Source organism: Mus caroli, chromosome 1 (genome assembly GCF_900094665.2).
Source record: "Mus caroli chromosome 1, CAROLI_EIJ_v1.1, whole genome shotgun sequence".
Taxonomy (NCBI): Eukaryota; Metazoa; Chordata; class Mammalia; order Rodentia; family Muridae; genus Mus; species Mus caroli.
Window position 1 is genome coordinate 173,623,696 of NC_034570.1, and position 15,628 is coordinate 173,639,323.

Sequence of the window (15,628 nt, forward strand, 5' to 3'; positions counted from 1 at the left end):
CTCTGAAAAGCATGAGCAGTGTTAATACAGCTCAGGAAAATACCCTCGTGTCCTCAATTTCCTGGCACGTTCTCATCCCTCACCAATGCAGAGCTTATCTCAAATAGGCAGCAGATGCTGGGTGACACTCTTCAGACCAAGAAATGGAATATGTGTGTGTGTATATATATATATATATATATATATCAAGAAATGGAATATATGTTTATATATATGTATATGTATGTATATATATGTGTGTGTGTTTATATGTGTATATATATATATATATATATATATATATATATATATATATATATATTCCTGCAGTTTAAGTACTTTGTGGAAGTAGTCATCGTCTCAGAGAGAAGACATTATTGATTTGGGCAGCTCCTTTTCTGTTTGTGTTTTCTGCAGTTTTATTAGTCACTGGTTTTTATAAGGGCATCAGAAGAGGATTCAAATGTGAGAGAGGGAGGGGAAAGGCCCAAGATCTTTCCAGAAGGACATCAAATTATGTAGCTGGTGAGCTAGATTCCTCAGCGCCCTTGTGTGGCTCATTAGGCAGCTCAGCCAGTAGACTCACATGGGGGTTCATTAAGAGCAGATCTTTACATATGGACAATGTGCAGGAAGTGGAAGACTTGGAAGTACTGGGCTCCAAATGGAATGTCTTCACCAGGACCTCAAGGCCCAGGGATCTATGTGGAAGAAGAATCGGAAAGATTATAGAAGCCAGAGGAGGTGGATGACGCCAAGGAAACATATCTTCCAGATACAGCGGGGCTGATACGCATGTGAACTCACAGAGACTGGGGCAGCATGCACAGGACCTGCTGGGGCAGGTTCAAAGCAGCCCAAATCCCAGCACAGAGAAGGGGAGGTGAACACAAAGTCCCACCCCTAACCAAGAAGCTTTTTGTGATTGACACCTACTGGGAAAATCAGTTTCTCTAACGCCTGTATCAAGCACATTCTAGGGCGGGCTCTATACCCAGGAGTTTTTTGGCTAACAAAAACTAGACTCCATGGTTTTTCATGTGCTTGTGGTTTGATGTGTGGTTTGTTTGTTTGTTTGAGGGAGAGCACAGGTGAATGAAATTGACTGAGTAGGGAGATAAGGAGGGTCGGGGAGGAATTGAAAGGAGAAAGAACATGATAAAATTATACTGTATCAAAAATTTTTAATGAAAAAAAAAAAACCCTGAGGTCTTGTATTAGTTATCTGTGGCCTCTGTGATGTTTAACCTTTATTGTCAACTTATTGAGCTCATCAACATGGAGGGCACTAAGGAGATGCACCTTTGGGTGTGTGTATAAGGGTGTTTCCAGAAGTCACCGAGAAAGGAAAAATGTGGAATGTGGGCAGCTCTGTCCTCTGGGCTTGGGTCTGGGACTGAACTAGAAGCAGAGAAAAAGAAGCCAGGGGAAAGCCTGTGTTTTCCTTCCTTCCTTCCTTCCTTCCTTCCTTCCTTCCTTCCTTCCTTCCTTCCTTTCTTCCTCTCTCTCTCTCTCTCTCTTTTCTTTCTTTCTTTCTTTCTCTCTTTCTTTCTTTCTTTCTTTCTTTCTTTCTTTCTTTCTTTCTTTCTTTCTTTCTTTCTTTCTTGTGGTTGGTGTCAGAGCCCAAGTTGTCCCTGCCTCCACTTTTCTTGCCTTCCTCTTGAACCAGGACAAACCTTCTCTCTCTTAACTTGTGTTTGTCAGCTCTCTGGTTTATTTTCTTGAGTAACGGTGGAAAATAAATGACTGTGGTAGAAATAAGCCAAGCACAGGCTATAGGCTAGGTTGCATTTCTCATGAACTGCATAAGGCATTAGGTGAATTTGAATTTTTAGTTATTTATTAGTTGTCCTTTGAGCATCTCCTTATGTGATAAAGTTTTCCAAATGCAGACAAGACAAAAGTGAAGATCTTGGCTCTTTTTTTTTCTGCATTCTTCAAATGATATGAGATTTACAAAAATAAAATAAGGGGGATAGAGAGATGGTTCGGTGGTTAAGAGCACTTGCTGCTCTTGCAGAGGACCTGGGTTGGAGTCTCAGCATTTACATGGTGGTTCACAACCATTTGTAACTCCAGTTCCATGGAAATTGATGCCCTCTTCTGACCTCTGTGGGCACTAGGCATGCACATGGTACACACCCCTACACACACACACACACACACACACATGCACACACATGCACACACATGCACGTACATGCAGGCAAATACTTATTGTAAAATAAATAAATCTTTAAAAGTTTAAGAAGAGAACAAAACTCCTACATATTTGATAGATTTAAGCACCTGGGCAATATTAGGCCAGATTTGCTTTAGTCTTTGAAGAATAAGATGTGACCTACAATTCTAATATTACAAATGATAATTCTCTTTCATCCATTATTCTCCCTTCAGGATCAATTATTATAATGAAATCATTATATCTACAGTTACATCTGATTGTATGACTTAGTGAATGAATATATAATAGATTTTATTTGAGATAATATTTTTATGAACATTAAGCGATGGCCTTAACTCCTGCATCATTGTGGCTGAGTATAAATTTAAGTTTGACAGTTAGTTTCCTCAGAACTTTCTAAGGCTTGTGGGGCTCTTGTTTTTGGCTATTATGAATTTACATGCCTATCTGTTTAATCCTTAACTCTTGGTTTCTTTGTGTATATGCCTAAAAGTAGAATGAGTCATATGGCAATCCTATGTTCAGATTTTGGAGGTACCTCCCATGTGTGGACTGCTCAGGTGTCATGGCACTAGTCTCCAGATCAGGGGATGGACTACAAATCTCAACAGCAGTTAGCATAGCTGCGATAATCCAATTTAAAAAATAAAAAAGGACAAAGAATTTTAATGCTCAAACAGGTATTTAAAGAGACCATGCACAAATGACCAACAAGCAACAAGGAACGCTCACTAACCAATTGTCGTAAGGTGATAAATAGATAAAGAGAAATGTGGCTCACATACCAGAATACCACTTAGCCTCAAAGAGAAAGTCCTGCACTTGTTGCACTATGGGTGGATATAGAAAGGTTGAAATAGGTTAAGCAGAAAGACAAGTGTCACGCGATTTCACTCACATGTGACAACAGACAACAGCTGAGGTCAGAGAAGCATGGAGTGGAACCTGTTTGCTAGAAGCCTGGAAGATATGGGACTTGGAAGAAATCGCTCAATGTCACTGGTGCTAGACAGGAAGAAGTCTGCATTTTGTTACCCGGAGGGCAATATCAGTCTGAAGAATACTGCATCATATCCTTCCAGCTGCCAAGAGGCGATGGCTTTGAATGTTTCTATCCCAAAGAAATGGTAACTGCTTGTCATGGTACAGAGGGCACATCTGTGCCTCTAGAATCACTGTCTGTGCAGGCTAGAAATGTATCAAGCATGCAGCTATATCCCATAAAGAAATGATTGTTGTTAGCTGTCCAAAAACTGAGCAAGCTTTTCCTCCCTCTTGCTACCTGGACTATGCTCCCAGGCACAGACTATATAAATGCAGGGAAAAGTTGAGTCCTCCTGATAACTTTCCAGATGTAGTGTCTCCCCACCCCAACCCCAGATCCTACTGAAAGATGGAAGAGCTGAGTGTGTCTAGGGGAAGCTATTTATTCAAAAAAGATTGTGGCAGACTGTCACCTAACCAGGTGGGGGAGGGAGCAATGGTTACAGTGGGTAATGTGAGAAAAGATGAGGGGACACAGGGGCTTTTCCTTAAATGGTGTCACATAAAAGTTGATTTAGAAGTTGTAAGCCAAGAAAAGAATCAGTTCTTACAGGTTGGGTTGCGTGGAGATAGATTTCAACGTGGTTAAAACACCTGTGGAGGTGCGTTTGTTAGCGGTATGATATACAGAACAGGAGTCAGCCAAGGAGGGAGATTAAAACTGAAGGTTGTTTGTAGAAGGACATGCTGATGCACACTGCACCTGCAGCAGGGTCTCTCGTTTCCCAGCCCACCACAGATGAACCTGCAGCAGCTGGAGTTAGGGGCTCCCATGTGATCCTTTTCAGATGCTGGCCAGCCTTTAACTGTGGCCTTTTAGGAAAGCAACTTTCTCTTCCTGAGTCTTAATTCCCTTTCTCACAAATTAGGGCTAGTATTTCTTTTTAATCACTAACTACTTCATGCCTGGTGTCCAAGTCTTACTGTGCTCTCCTGAATTCCTCAATCCTATCCTGACCTTCTTTGAAGTCTGAGAAGATAGCTTCCTTTGAGGATGTACTGAATCCTGGAAGCTTTCAGAATCTCTGATGATCTTCAAAGTCACCTGCCACACACACCCCATCTGTATCCCATGCCTCAGGTTTCACTTATTATGAAGCATCAAGAGGAGGCTGCCTTTAAACACTTTAAAGGAAAAGAGGGCCAGGCACTTCCAGAGATGAGTAGCTCATCTTTGAAATCTCTGCTTCTCTCCTCCGTTCAGGCAAAGGGGCTCTGAAGAGTCTGCAGGCTTTAGGTTGATCTTCAGTCTCGATGTCCTGGTTTTTCTCTGAGAACACCAGGATGTGTAAGGTAGGATGAGGCAGAGGCATGAAGAGCTGGAATAATGGGGAGTAAATGGAAGCTGAAAACCCTCAAGGCCATCTTGCCCAGCATCCCTAGAGTGATGAGGCAGTTGTCTCCATTCCCAGACAGCATTGATAAAGCCATCTCTTTCCAGAAACTGTAGGTATGGTTCAGAGCTGCATGAAGAGAGCTGTGTGTCACCACCAGAGGGAGAGAGAGTGGGGGCTCTAACTATAGTATTCTCGTTACTCTTTCAGAACACCGAACCATCTCTCCCCACCTACAGCCTCCCTTTCCTATAAGTCTGGAGACTTGTAGGAGACTGCACCTCTCCAGCGTTGCATATTGCTATGAGGCTCTGGCTGCAACCAGTGGGTCCCAGGGAATGACTGTGACTCTACCTCATTTATGCCTTTCCCCATAACCCTTCCTGAACCCTCCTGAGGCAACTGTGTGTTCTTATGTGTCAGGTCCTACTGTGGCATGTTTGCTCAGTGCCTGGGGTGAACCTCTCTTTCTCCTTGGCTTTTCTAACTCTTGGGTCCCCTCCCTGTTGACAGGAGTGGGTTAGGCAAACTTTTCTGTGGGAACACTGTAGGAGAGTTCATAGCTGGTGAACATCATTCAGAATCTCTGTGGCAAGTTTACACAGCACTCACATGCGTCGTGTAGCCAACTGTGTCCCAGGCTGTGGGGCAAGCCTGGATGGATAACTCAGAGAAGTCGCACAGCTCTCTCTATATGGGTCTAAGAAAGATCACAACGGAGATTCTAACAGTTGGTTTTGGGTTCTATGATATTTAAAACACAATACCCTTTCCCATGAGCCCTTTTAAAATGAGGATTTTGAAATTAATACAGCATTTCAAAATTTACCGTTTCTTGTTACATTTTTTCATTTACATGCTCTGTGAGGTGGTGATGGCAGACGTGTGTTGCACGTCACTATGTCTGAGAACTGTGTCCAAGAAAAGCACTCATTGCTTCCTAGTACATGGCTACCCCCTCTCTAAGAGAGCTGAAAGGGATGCCCCAGACTGTCATGGTGCCCTGCTCAGATGAACACATCACTAATTATTCCAAGTGCAGCTTTGATCACGGGGGAGGGGGGGTTGGGGGGGAGAGGGGAGGGGGCATGTTTAATAATGTCCAGGGCAGCAAATGTAAGCTGGGACTGCTAGAGAAAATTTGAGATGCACAGTCATTGTCAACATTAGGAAAGGAGAAAGGGAAGAAATTAACATATTTAAACAAAGTGGTATGTGTGCTGCACCAAGAATATTTTAGTGGATGCAGGATGTTCAGGCTTAGAGACGTCAGTACATTTGCTCATGGTGAGGGCTAGTAATTCAGAGCACAGTCTGAAAGTAAATTTCTAGTGCATTCATTCGAAAGACAAACATTTACTGGACACATACATATTCCACACACATGATTGATTTCTGGGGTTGAGCAATAATAGGGCTTGTATGTTAGCAGGAACCTAAAACTAAACTGAAATGTAAGTCTGTTTGTCCATCTATCCATCCATCCATCCATCATCTAATTATCCATATATTACCTATATTATTAAAACTAAATAGGTCATGTGAATATCTATCATCTATATATCCACCCATCTCTGATCTATCTCTTTGTTATCTATCTATCTATCTATCTATCCATCATCTATCTATCTATCTATCTATCTATCTATCTATCTATCTATAGCTACCTAATACTAACTACGTTAATCTCTATCTACAGTCTATTTGATCATCTACCTACTTATAAACAGTTGGTGATGAGAAAAAGGAGACCAGCAGAACAGGGAAGCAGAGACTTTTGGGGTACATTGTAAGGCCAAGCAAGGAAGGCCTTCTGAGAAAGTCCTTACAACAGGGGTCTGCAGGTAATGAAGGCATGGGTATGTGGGCAGCTGAATGAGGACTGGCCAGGTGGCAGGAGAGACAGATGTAACAACTTGGAGGAGGTTTCTGCAGTGCAGGAGGGCAGCAGGACAGCCAGGAGGACCTGTCCTTGTGTGCAGGAGAGCAGCCAGGAGGCCAGGGGTTCAGTGGAAGCCGACTGATAGGCTGGAAGGGGACGCAACCAGGAAGTATGGACACTGGACTATGGGGATCCCTGAAGGCTCTGGATTGTATGCTGAGATAAGAAGCCACACAGTGGTGTCAATGGAAGAGTTACTGTTTATTTTTACTTTCTAAGGACAGCAATGGCTGTGTGCACCCCGATCAGGGTTGCAGAGGAGGAATAGGAGCAGTGCAGACTCGGATATATTCTGGGGCAGTAGGTATGTTTACCAGTGGGTTGACTATTTAATATAAGAGAAAGGTGGGAATATCCGGATTCTGATGCTCAGATAGTTAATTGAAGAACTCAAACTTGTGATGTGGCTGAAAGTGACCTTGAACTTGTGGTCCTCTTGTTTCTACCCCTGAGAACTAGAATTATAGCATTTGCTACCCTACCTGCTTCATGGTGAATTGGAGATAGAACAAAAGGATTTATTATACAAGCTATGTAAGCACTCTACCCTAATATTTATTCTGTAAGCTGTATCTCTGTACGAAATACAACTCTTATTAGACAAAAGTTTCAGAGTGAGCAGAGCGTAATTAGAAGTGACAATTAGAAATATTTTAAAGAATTTTGCTATACATTGAGAGAAGAATAAGCAGTTCCTTATAAGGGTTTGTTGAGTGGCTCTTTATTTGTTTTTCTGTAGGATGAGAAATAAGTTTGTATAACACCTACAGAGTGGATGCATCTGGCATGGGGAAAGCCCTGGGCTCTTCCGTGGGTGCAAGTTGTCAACCACATGAGAAAAATGTCAATGCAGAAATGGTAAAAGCAGATGACAGATGAGCAGAACAGTAGCCTGGTTCGGCAAGAAGGATGCCCTCTTAAAGGGCACAAGTATAGTGTGGGAAGACTGACCTGCAGTGACTCCAGGAAGGACACACAGGTGGCATAGATGTTGGAGGGTAGGTGGAGGTTGCTGGGGAGATTTTCATCCATTCAAGTCTGATTTCTCTGAGAAACAGGAAGCAAGTTGTCAGCTGATTGAGGGGCAGGGAAGAAACAGGGTGAAGGAGGCTAGCAGGTAGAATGTTAGAAAGAAGGAAGATCAGAAGGCTAGGGTTCTGCACAAGCCATTCAGGTAGCCTGTGCTTTGTTCCCCCTACCATGGTACCAACACAGAAAAGCACAGAGTCCTATTCAGTCAACTTTGAGGTATTTCCAGGAGAAAAAAGGGCGAGAAAATTGGAAGCCTGTCCGATTGGTTGATTCAAATCTCAGGGTAACTGGGGAACTAACACGCGAGGTGGGTTATGGAATGGTGGCCCCCTTGGGCTGAGAAGAAATGGATATGTGTAGTAGATAAATGTTCTCAGAGGAGAAAGATGCTGCTAGAAGGATGTGAGGGATCAAAGGCAGGAGTGAGGAGACAGTAGGGTAAGACCACAACAGAGCAGTGGCCGTAGCTAATGTCAAAGTCTCTGACACAAGAAGTGAGCTGATAAACAAGGGGAGGTGTAAGACCAGACAGTCAAGGGTAATACAAACCAAAGAACCGAGAAGCCATGGTTTGGAAAGAGTGTGTGCACAAATGTTCAAATAGCCAGGAGTAATGTGCAGAGTAGCATTGGAGGTGAAGACATTGATCCACGTCATAGGGTTATGGGGGGGGGAGAGAGAGAGAGAGAGAGAGAGAGAGAGAGAGAGAGAGAGAGAGAGAGAGAGAGANGTGAAGACATTGATCCACGTCATAGGGTTATGGGGGGGGGAGAGAGAGAGAGAGAGAGAGAGAGAGAGAGAGAGAGAGAGAGAGAGAGAGAGAGAGAGAGAAAGAGAGAGAGAGAGAGGCTCAGACCTACAGATCTTTCTCCTGGGCCATGGGGATGCTGGTTGGAGATGTGAAATCTGTAGCTTTAGGTAGGATTTGTGTACACACTGAACCTTGAGATTATGCCTTTGAAGCCTTCCACCAATGAAAGAGGTAGCCTGGTGGTCTGCCATTGAGGATTTTAAGAAGGAGAGGGAGACCTGCAGTCTGAAAGCATCTTGGAGGATCAAGGGCCCCTTGTGTCTAGAATGAGGATGAGAACAAGTGTGAGGAAAGAAGCACTACTTGAGAGGGCTGGTCACGAATTCATGTCCTCAGTGGGTAATGCTGGGTGTCATTGTCAGTGGTGATGTTGGGTATACAGGATAATTTGCTAATGACTGAGACTGGGGTGGTAAAGGGGATGGAAACCAAGATATTCTGATTTCATTGGACAATGGTTTACAAAATAAAAAATGCCAGCTGATGTCAATGACTATCCAGAGTTGACATGATTTTGCATAATGATTTTCATGTTAGGTCAAGTTGCTCCCAAGTACAGGGATCAGGCTTAACTTAGAACACACCTAAACTTGTATATATATATTTTTTTCCGTTGTTGTTGCTGTGACCAAATACCCGACAAAGAGCAACGTAAGGGAAGGAGGACTTATTTCACACTTCAGGGGGATTCAGTCCATCATGGTGGGAGAGGTACAGTGGCTGGTCATATCATGTCCAAAATCAAATCAGGAAGTGGAGAGCAGTCAAGAAGTAGGGCCACACTAAAGTCTCAAGACCCACCCCTAAGAACCCACTTCTTCCAGCAAATCTCCTATAGGTTCTGCAACCTTCCCAATCAGCGCCACCATCTGGGGACTAAGTGTTCAAACACATGAGCCAGCCCATCAGTCATCACAACCCCAGGCAGATGGTAAGTGTCAGAGTGAGTTTTCCAGCAGATGAGTTGTCACAGGAAATAAAATGAGTAGAATTAATCAGTGACGGGGAGGGAAACAATGTCCTGGAAGGAGGATGTGGTCAGAGCCGTGTTCCAGATAGAGCCAGCAGCTTTTGTAGAGGCTTTAGGAAGAATCTGAGGCGTCTAAAGATCTGTGAAGAGGGTTCTCTGTCACTGAACCCAGTTGGGAGCCCCAGCGTACAGAGTGAGGTCATGCCTGATTGGGACCCTGCACTTGTCAGTGGGAGCCGCTGATGCCTTTGACACAGGCTCTCCTAGATCTATTCTCTATTCTCCGGGTCTGTGGCAGGAAGGGTGGCACCAGTCTTAGAAAGGGGTTAACAATGGCTGAGATGGCCTATCATTGGCCTACTCTACCTGAGCCATCTCTTCCTATTCTTTAAGAGCCTTCTGGAAAGACCTTGGTAGCTATTTTCTATGTCTCTTGTTCCTACCTATTTTCCACTTGGTTTTGAGTCTGATGTGATGTTGACTCTGTCAGTCTGTCAGAATCTGTCTGTCTTTCCCTCACTAGTGTGAATGATGTTATTTTTTATGGAAAACTTGATAGTGGCTCCTCTCTGCCAACAAACGAGTACACTATCTGTCCCTGCCTCAGGAAAGCGCAATTACTTTTAATTCCCTGAATGTCAAAATTATCTAAGTTCGTGGTTTCTTGCAGGCCAGAGAGAAAGACATGAACTAGGGTGGCTGGAAATGTCTGGAGCACACTCTGGGGCTGTGAAAATAAAGATCAGCAAAGGAGGGGAGGTATACAGTAACTGGACCCCCAGATCCCATGGCATCTCTAATCTGACTGTTTTCACCAGATTCCTTGTTGGGCAGATTCCAGCATCTGTCCTGTAGCTTTTGTACTAAGTTGTGACCTTTAGGGTAACCTCATCCCTGCCCAGGGTACCAGTGAGCCTCTGAATGCAAATGAGATCATGTATATGCAAGCACTCTGTAAACAGCACAGCACCCTGTGCATGCAAAACATTGTTACAAATTGCACACATTTACAGTTGTTTACTGTGAACTTCCCTCTAAGGTCCAGCTCTGCCTTGAAATCCATCAGCCTGGGATCTCAGGCGAGGTGACTCACATACAGTAGCTCAGATATGGTATACTGGGCAGAGATGTGGGTAACAAGTCCATCCACTTCTTACTGCTTGTCCTCCCCAGCCCTGTCATTTTGGCCACCTTTTGTCTCTTCTCCATTTGTTACAATCTCTATTTGCATACATAACCATTTGACAGATATGTCTTGAGTCTCTTTCAACAGCTCCTCACCATCTCCAGACTGGCAAGTTAGTTAACAGTTCTGAGCCAAATTTTCCTTACATGTAAAATGATTTCTGCTCCTCAGAATTATAAGAACTAAAGAGCTTTAAATAGCTAAAACATATAAAATAATTCAAGAGTAAAATAGTCAATATGTGGAGCTTGGTACATTAAGTTGTTTAGCTTGCTATAAGAGCAGACTGAACCCAGAGAACTTGAATCACCTAAAGGCACCCCATGATGGGTCACTGAGCCTAGATCGGCATGCTGGTGCTAATCCTGAATCTGAGAGCTTCTGTCAGTCTCCTCTTCCTACCTGGTTCTCCTTTGTGTTATCTACTTCATCTCATAACAAATCCAACTCATATGAAGTTTCATATGGAGCGTATTGCTAATAACTGTATTCACCTCTACAACAGCCTGGAGAGAGAAATGGCATTTCAGGCTGCTCTGGAGCCAGCCACCCCCACTGCTGCCTTCAGGCCCTTTGCATTTGGGAGTCCTTTTCCTCAAGGTGTTCTCTGTCTGTATATCAGCGTGATGTCCTTACAGAGAGGCATCATTGCTGCCTCTGCCTGTATCTTTCCTCATTGAATTTATTACCACCCGGCATGCAGCAACTGCTTCTCCCAGAAGACTGCAGTGTGCCTGAGGGCCAGGCTTTGAATGGTCAGTCCTTCAAGTGCACCTGACCGACAGCAACCATGAGGAAGTTACTGAATGGGCAGATCTAGTCTACAGATGAGAACAAGGTTTGGAGACTACACAAGCCGCCCTGGTCCCTGAACTCAGAGAACCAAGGCAAGCCTTTACAGTGATTCTCCCAGACTGGCACAGCTCCAACTCCTTAGACCCATACCTCAGAGGCGTTTCTAGACATACATGTGTGATGGGTCTACACTCAATTGAACCCCCCAGATCAGGCATTTAAGTCTGCTGCAGGTCTTCCTTACATGGTTATCCTTCTTACAATGAAGTGGGGCTCTGCAGGGAACCCCATTTGTGCTGCTCCCTGGAAGCCTGAGCTTGGTAGAGTGGAAGAGAAATGAGAGGTGTTTCCACCTCCCTTCTTAGCCCTGGGCCAGGAAAAGCCTCTTTGCAAGGGAGTAATTTCCAGAAGCAGAGAGAAACAGGGCTGGGGCCATGAATGTGTCTGCAACTGCATCCTTAAAAAGGATGGTGGTGAAGTCGCTGTCATGTTGGGAACCAGCACTGTCACTGGAGGACCCTGCTGTCACCACAGTATCAGATCTGTCACCATAGATTCAGCTCTTCCTTCCCAGTCTGCTCCTTACCTTTTATTCATTTATTTACTTTTTCATTTTGTGTATCTTTTGATCTTACAGATGAACACAGCAGGCAGATGGGAGGGGGCAGCATGATGGAGAAAGATTGGGGGTTCAGCCATGAATTCCCCCACCTCACAGTCTTCATACAGGCACTGGGACACTCACAGAAGGGCGACATGCATCTTACACAGTTGATCACAAGCTGCTTTCTGACTAACTCATCAGCAAGCTCATCATGTCCGTTCTAGAATCATCTCTGAGGTTAAGTGAAAGGTGTGTCAGCAAGAAGTCATGCTGAACTTAAACACCATCTGCTTTGGTCTTCTCTGCTCAGAGCCCGATATTGGACACACAGATACAGATAGCCAAGATTAAAACAGTAGTGACTAGCCACAGCCATTGGTTGTCTTAATGACTGCTTTCAGTCATTAGGATGCCAGGATTGGATTGATCACCAACGAGCGGATTGATTAGCTGGTGCTCATCTGCAATCTAAGCTCTTCTGTGCCTCCACTTCATTTCAGTTATTTCATTAAGATGGATGGGCTGGCAATGCCACGCCCCCTGGGAGGCTGGGCTGCAGAGTTCTGCCTGAACGGAGCTTTAGAGAGAAGAATAAGCTGGACATAGGGAGGGTAGAGGAGCAGAGGCTCAGGGCTCTTTGTTCACATCCAGTGGTGCTGGGTGAGCCACTCGGCCTGCAGCTGGCGGTGGCAGCTCATGCCAAGGGACAGGTGGTCAGCCACATTTGCTGAGTGTGGGTGCAGCTTTGTGGAGGTTTTCAGGACTGTTTTCCAGTCTTGGGGTGTCTTCCTGCACAAAATCTGTCTTTATTCTGGCATGGATCTATGTCATGTTCTGGTAGGGTCATCCTACCATGACAGATTTTTCTGGGGAAATTAAATGCCCTCATGTCAATCATTTGTGCCTCTGGAAGCAGCTACAATCAAAAGGCGTAGAGACTTAGCTTGAGCCTGTGGTAGTTTGAATGAAAATGGCTCCCATAGGCTCCTATGTTTAAATGCTTGGTCCCCAGTTAGTGGAACTATTTGGAAAGGGTTCAGAGGCGTGGCCTTGTTGAAAAGGTGTGTCACTGGGGGGTGGACCTTAGGGTTTCAAGAGCCCACATCAGGCTCAGTCTCTCTCTATTTCTGTTGCCTAAGGATCAGGATGTAAAGTTCTCAACCCCTGTTCCCAGCTACTACATCCTCTTTACTTCCCACCACTGTATTCATGCACTAACCCCCTAAAACTGTAAGCAAGTCCCCAGTTAAATGCTTTTGTTTATAGGAGTTGCCTTGGTCATGGTGGCTCTTCTCACCAATAGAACAGTGACCAAGACAAGCCTTTGGCTCTGTGTAAGGATTGGCAGCTACTGGGCCAGTATCCTGACCAGCTCCTTGCCTGTTACTTGCTTTGCAATATTCTGATCCTTCTTTCTCCAGTCGGTTTCTGCTGGTAATTTGAGGGAGTGTTGATCTCTTCATGCCGTTGTTTACCTAATCTTGAAGAATTTCGGGGTCCCAAGATGTCTCATGTTCCTAAATCAGACCCTGGCCCACTGGGTGTGCATTTGAGTAGCATAGAACACCCTCTCCCTGGGACACACTTGGATTCCTCGGAAGCCTTTAGCAATCTGGATGGTTAGTTTCAGAAACTGTGGCAACCCTAAGAAGACACTACCTGCATTCCCAGCAACTTCACTATGGCTTGAAGTTGCTGAACCTTTCCAGACTGTCCCTTGCAGGATCCCTTTACTCATGAAGAGCCCAAGCCCTGGGATTCAATGGTCTGAAGTCTTCTTGCCCCAGTGGCTTCTTTCCCACGGTGAATTTTATTTACAGTTTTCTCTAAATATGCTACATATCTTTTTTCCCCTTTCTGGAACTTGTAGTTCAGAAGCTCTAGGTAAATTACTTGCTTGGCCCTGCCTGACCCTGTCTGGTCCTACCTGACCCTGTCTGGTCCTACCTGATCCTTTCTGGCCCTACCTGGTCCAGCCTGGTCCAGCCTGGCCCTGCCTGGTCTTTTCTGATCCTGACTGATCCTGCCTGGTCCTTCCTGGTCCTTCCTATTCCTGCCTGTCCTTGCCTGTCCCTGCCTCACCCTGACTGACTCTTTCTGGCTCTTCCTGGCTGTTTCCCTCAGCACACAGCTGGCAAATTTACCAATTCTTCTTGCATTTCTGAAAGGCACGGCCTAGGCTCTCTCGCATGTGTATATTGTTCGGTCTTCAGTTATAGCTGGGTGCTTTGCTTCTTTATCTTGCCTTTATTCTTTTTATTTTCTCCTGAGGAAGAAAGTATTTAATCTCCACGACTTTACTTCTTACCCCTCAGTGCAGGAAACTATTGATTACAAATGCTCATTTGATGTCCTCAAAGCCATTGAAACTTTTTAATGAGCTTCTAAACATTTGTCTATGCATACAGATTTTCTTATTGAATTGGAATAGTTCTTTCTGAAAGGGGTTAGGACTGAGGCTTTCCACAGGTTTAGCAAAGATGTTTGTTTTATTAGAAGAGGTAGGCAGATACCTTTGTGAGGAGTATAATAGAAGTCTACAAAGCACTTTAGGGTGGTATCTTAGTTTTAGTCTTTGTGGCTGTGATAAAAATACCCTGACCAAAGTAACTTAAGGGAGAAAGAAATTACTTGGCTCACAATTTCAGATTATATCCCATTGTTCCAGGGAAGCCAAGACCACAGGAGCTTGAAGCAACTGGGCATATCACATCTACAGTGGAGAGCAGAGTGGAGCATGTTTGTTTTTCTACTCCTGCACAGTCCAGGACTCCAAGCACAGGGAATGGTACTGCCCACAGTGGGTGAGTTCCTTTACACAAACTAGTGTAATTAAGATAATTCTTCATAGATATGCTCAGAGGCCTTTCTTCTGGGTGAGTCTAGATTGTGCTAAGATGGCAATTAGAGCTAGCCATCAGAAGGCTTGGAGCTAGGAGGTGATTTCTGCTTCTTATTCTTGGTAACAAGTTCTATCTCGGCCAGAATCCAGAAATGTCCTTGGTTATACTGCAAAGCTGTCCTGGGGACAGAGGTCAGAAAAGTCAACAATGTTTAGGGACACTCTTTGGGTTTCTGGTTTCTTGTCGTTATACTATTCCTCTTTTACACAGCCATCTAATGAGCATAGCTGCCTGGAAGTGACCCATGATTATATACTTCCTTGTCCCTAGAAGATGTCTGTCAAACTATAGCCTAAGTACTGGGATGGGATGTGCATCAGTGTTTCATGGTGGGCCGACTGAAATCACCAACTCATCTTCTCCACAATACAACCTTATTAACCTTTATAATATACACATATGTGTATATATACTTATATATATGTATGCTTAATTATATATATGTATACTTAATTATTAATGTGTGTATACATATACACATATATGTATATTTGTATACATACATATATGTATATATACAGATAGTATGTATATATACAGATAGTATGTATGCACAGATAGTATTTTTTTAAATTTTTTATTAGGTATTTTCCTCATTTACATTTCCAATGCTATCCCAAAAGTCCCCCATATCCCCCCACTCCTCTACCCACCCACTCACCCTTTTTGGCCCTGGCATTCCCCTGTACTGGGGCATATAAAGTTTGCAAGCCCAATGGGCCTCTCTTTCCAGAGATGGCCGACTAGGCCATCTTTTGATACATATGCAGCTAGAGTCAAGAGCTCCGGAGTACTGGTTGGTTCATATTGTTGTTCCACCTATAGGGTTGCAGTTCCCTTTAG

At 44.1% G+C, this 15,628-nt stretch overlaps 1 long non-coding RNA gene across 1 annotated transcript in view; it reads left to right on the forward strand.

Moving 5' to 3' along the window:
* Positions 1-4,341: 4,341 nt before the first annotated feature.
* LOC110303847 overlaps positions 4,342-15,628 on the forward strand; it is a 64,629-nt gene continuing 53,342 nt past the window's right edge. Inside the window, exon 1 of the long non-coding RNA XR_002378976.1 lies at positions 4,342-4,501. This is a non-coding gene — a long non-coding RNA (uncharacterized LOC110303847). The remainder of the gene's footprint in view (positions 4,502-15,628) is intronic.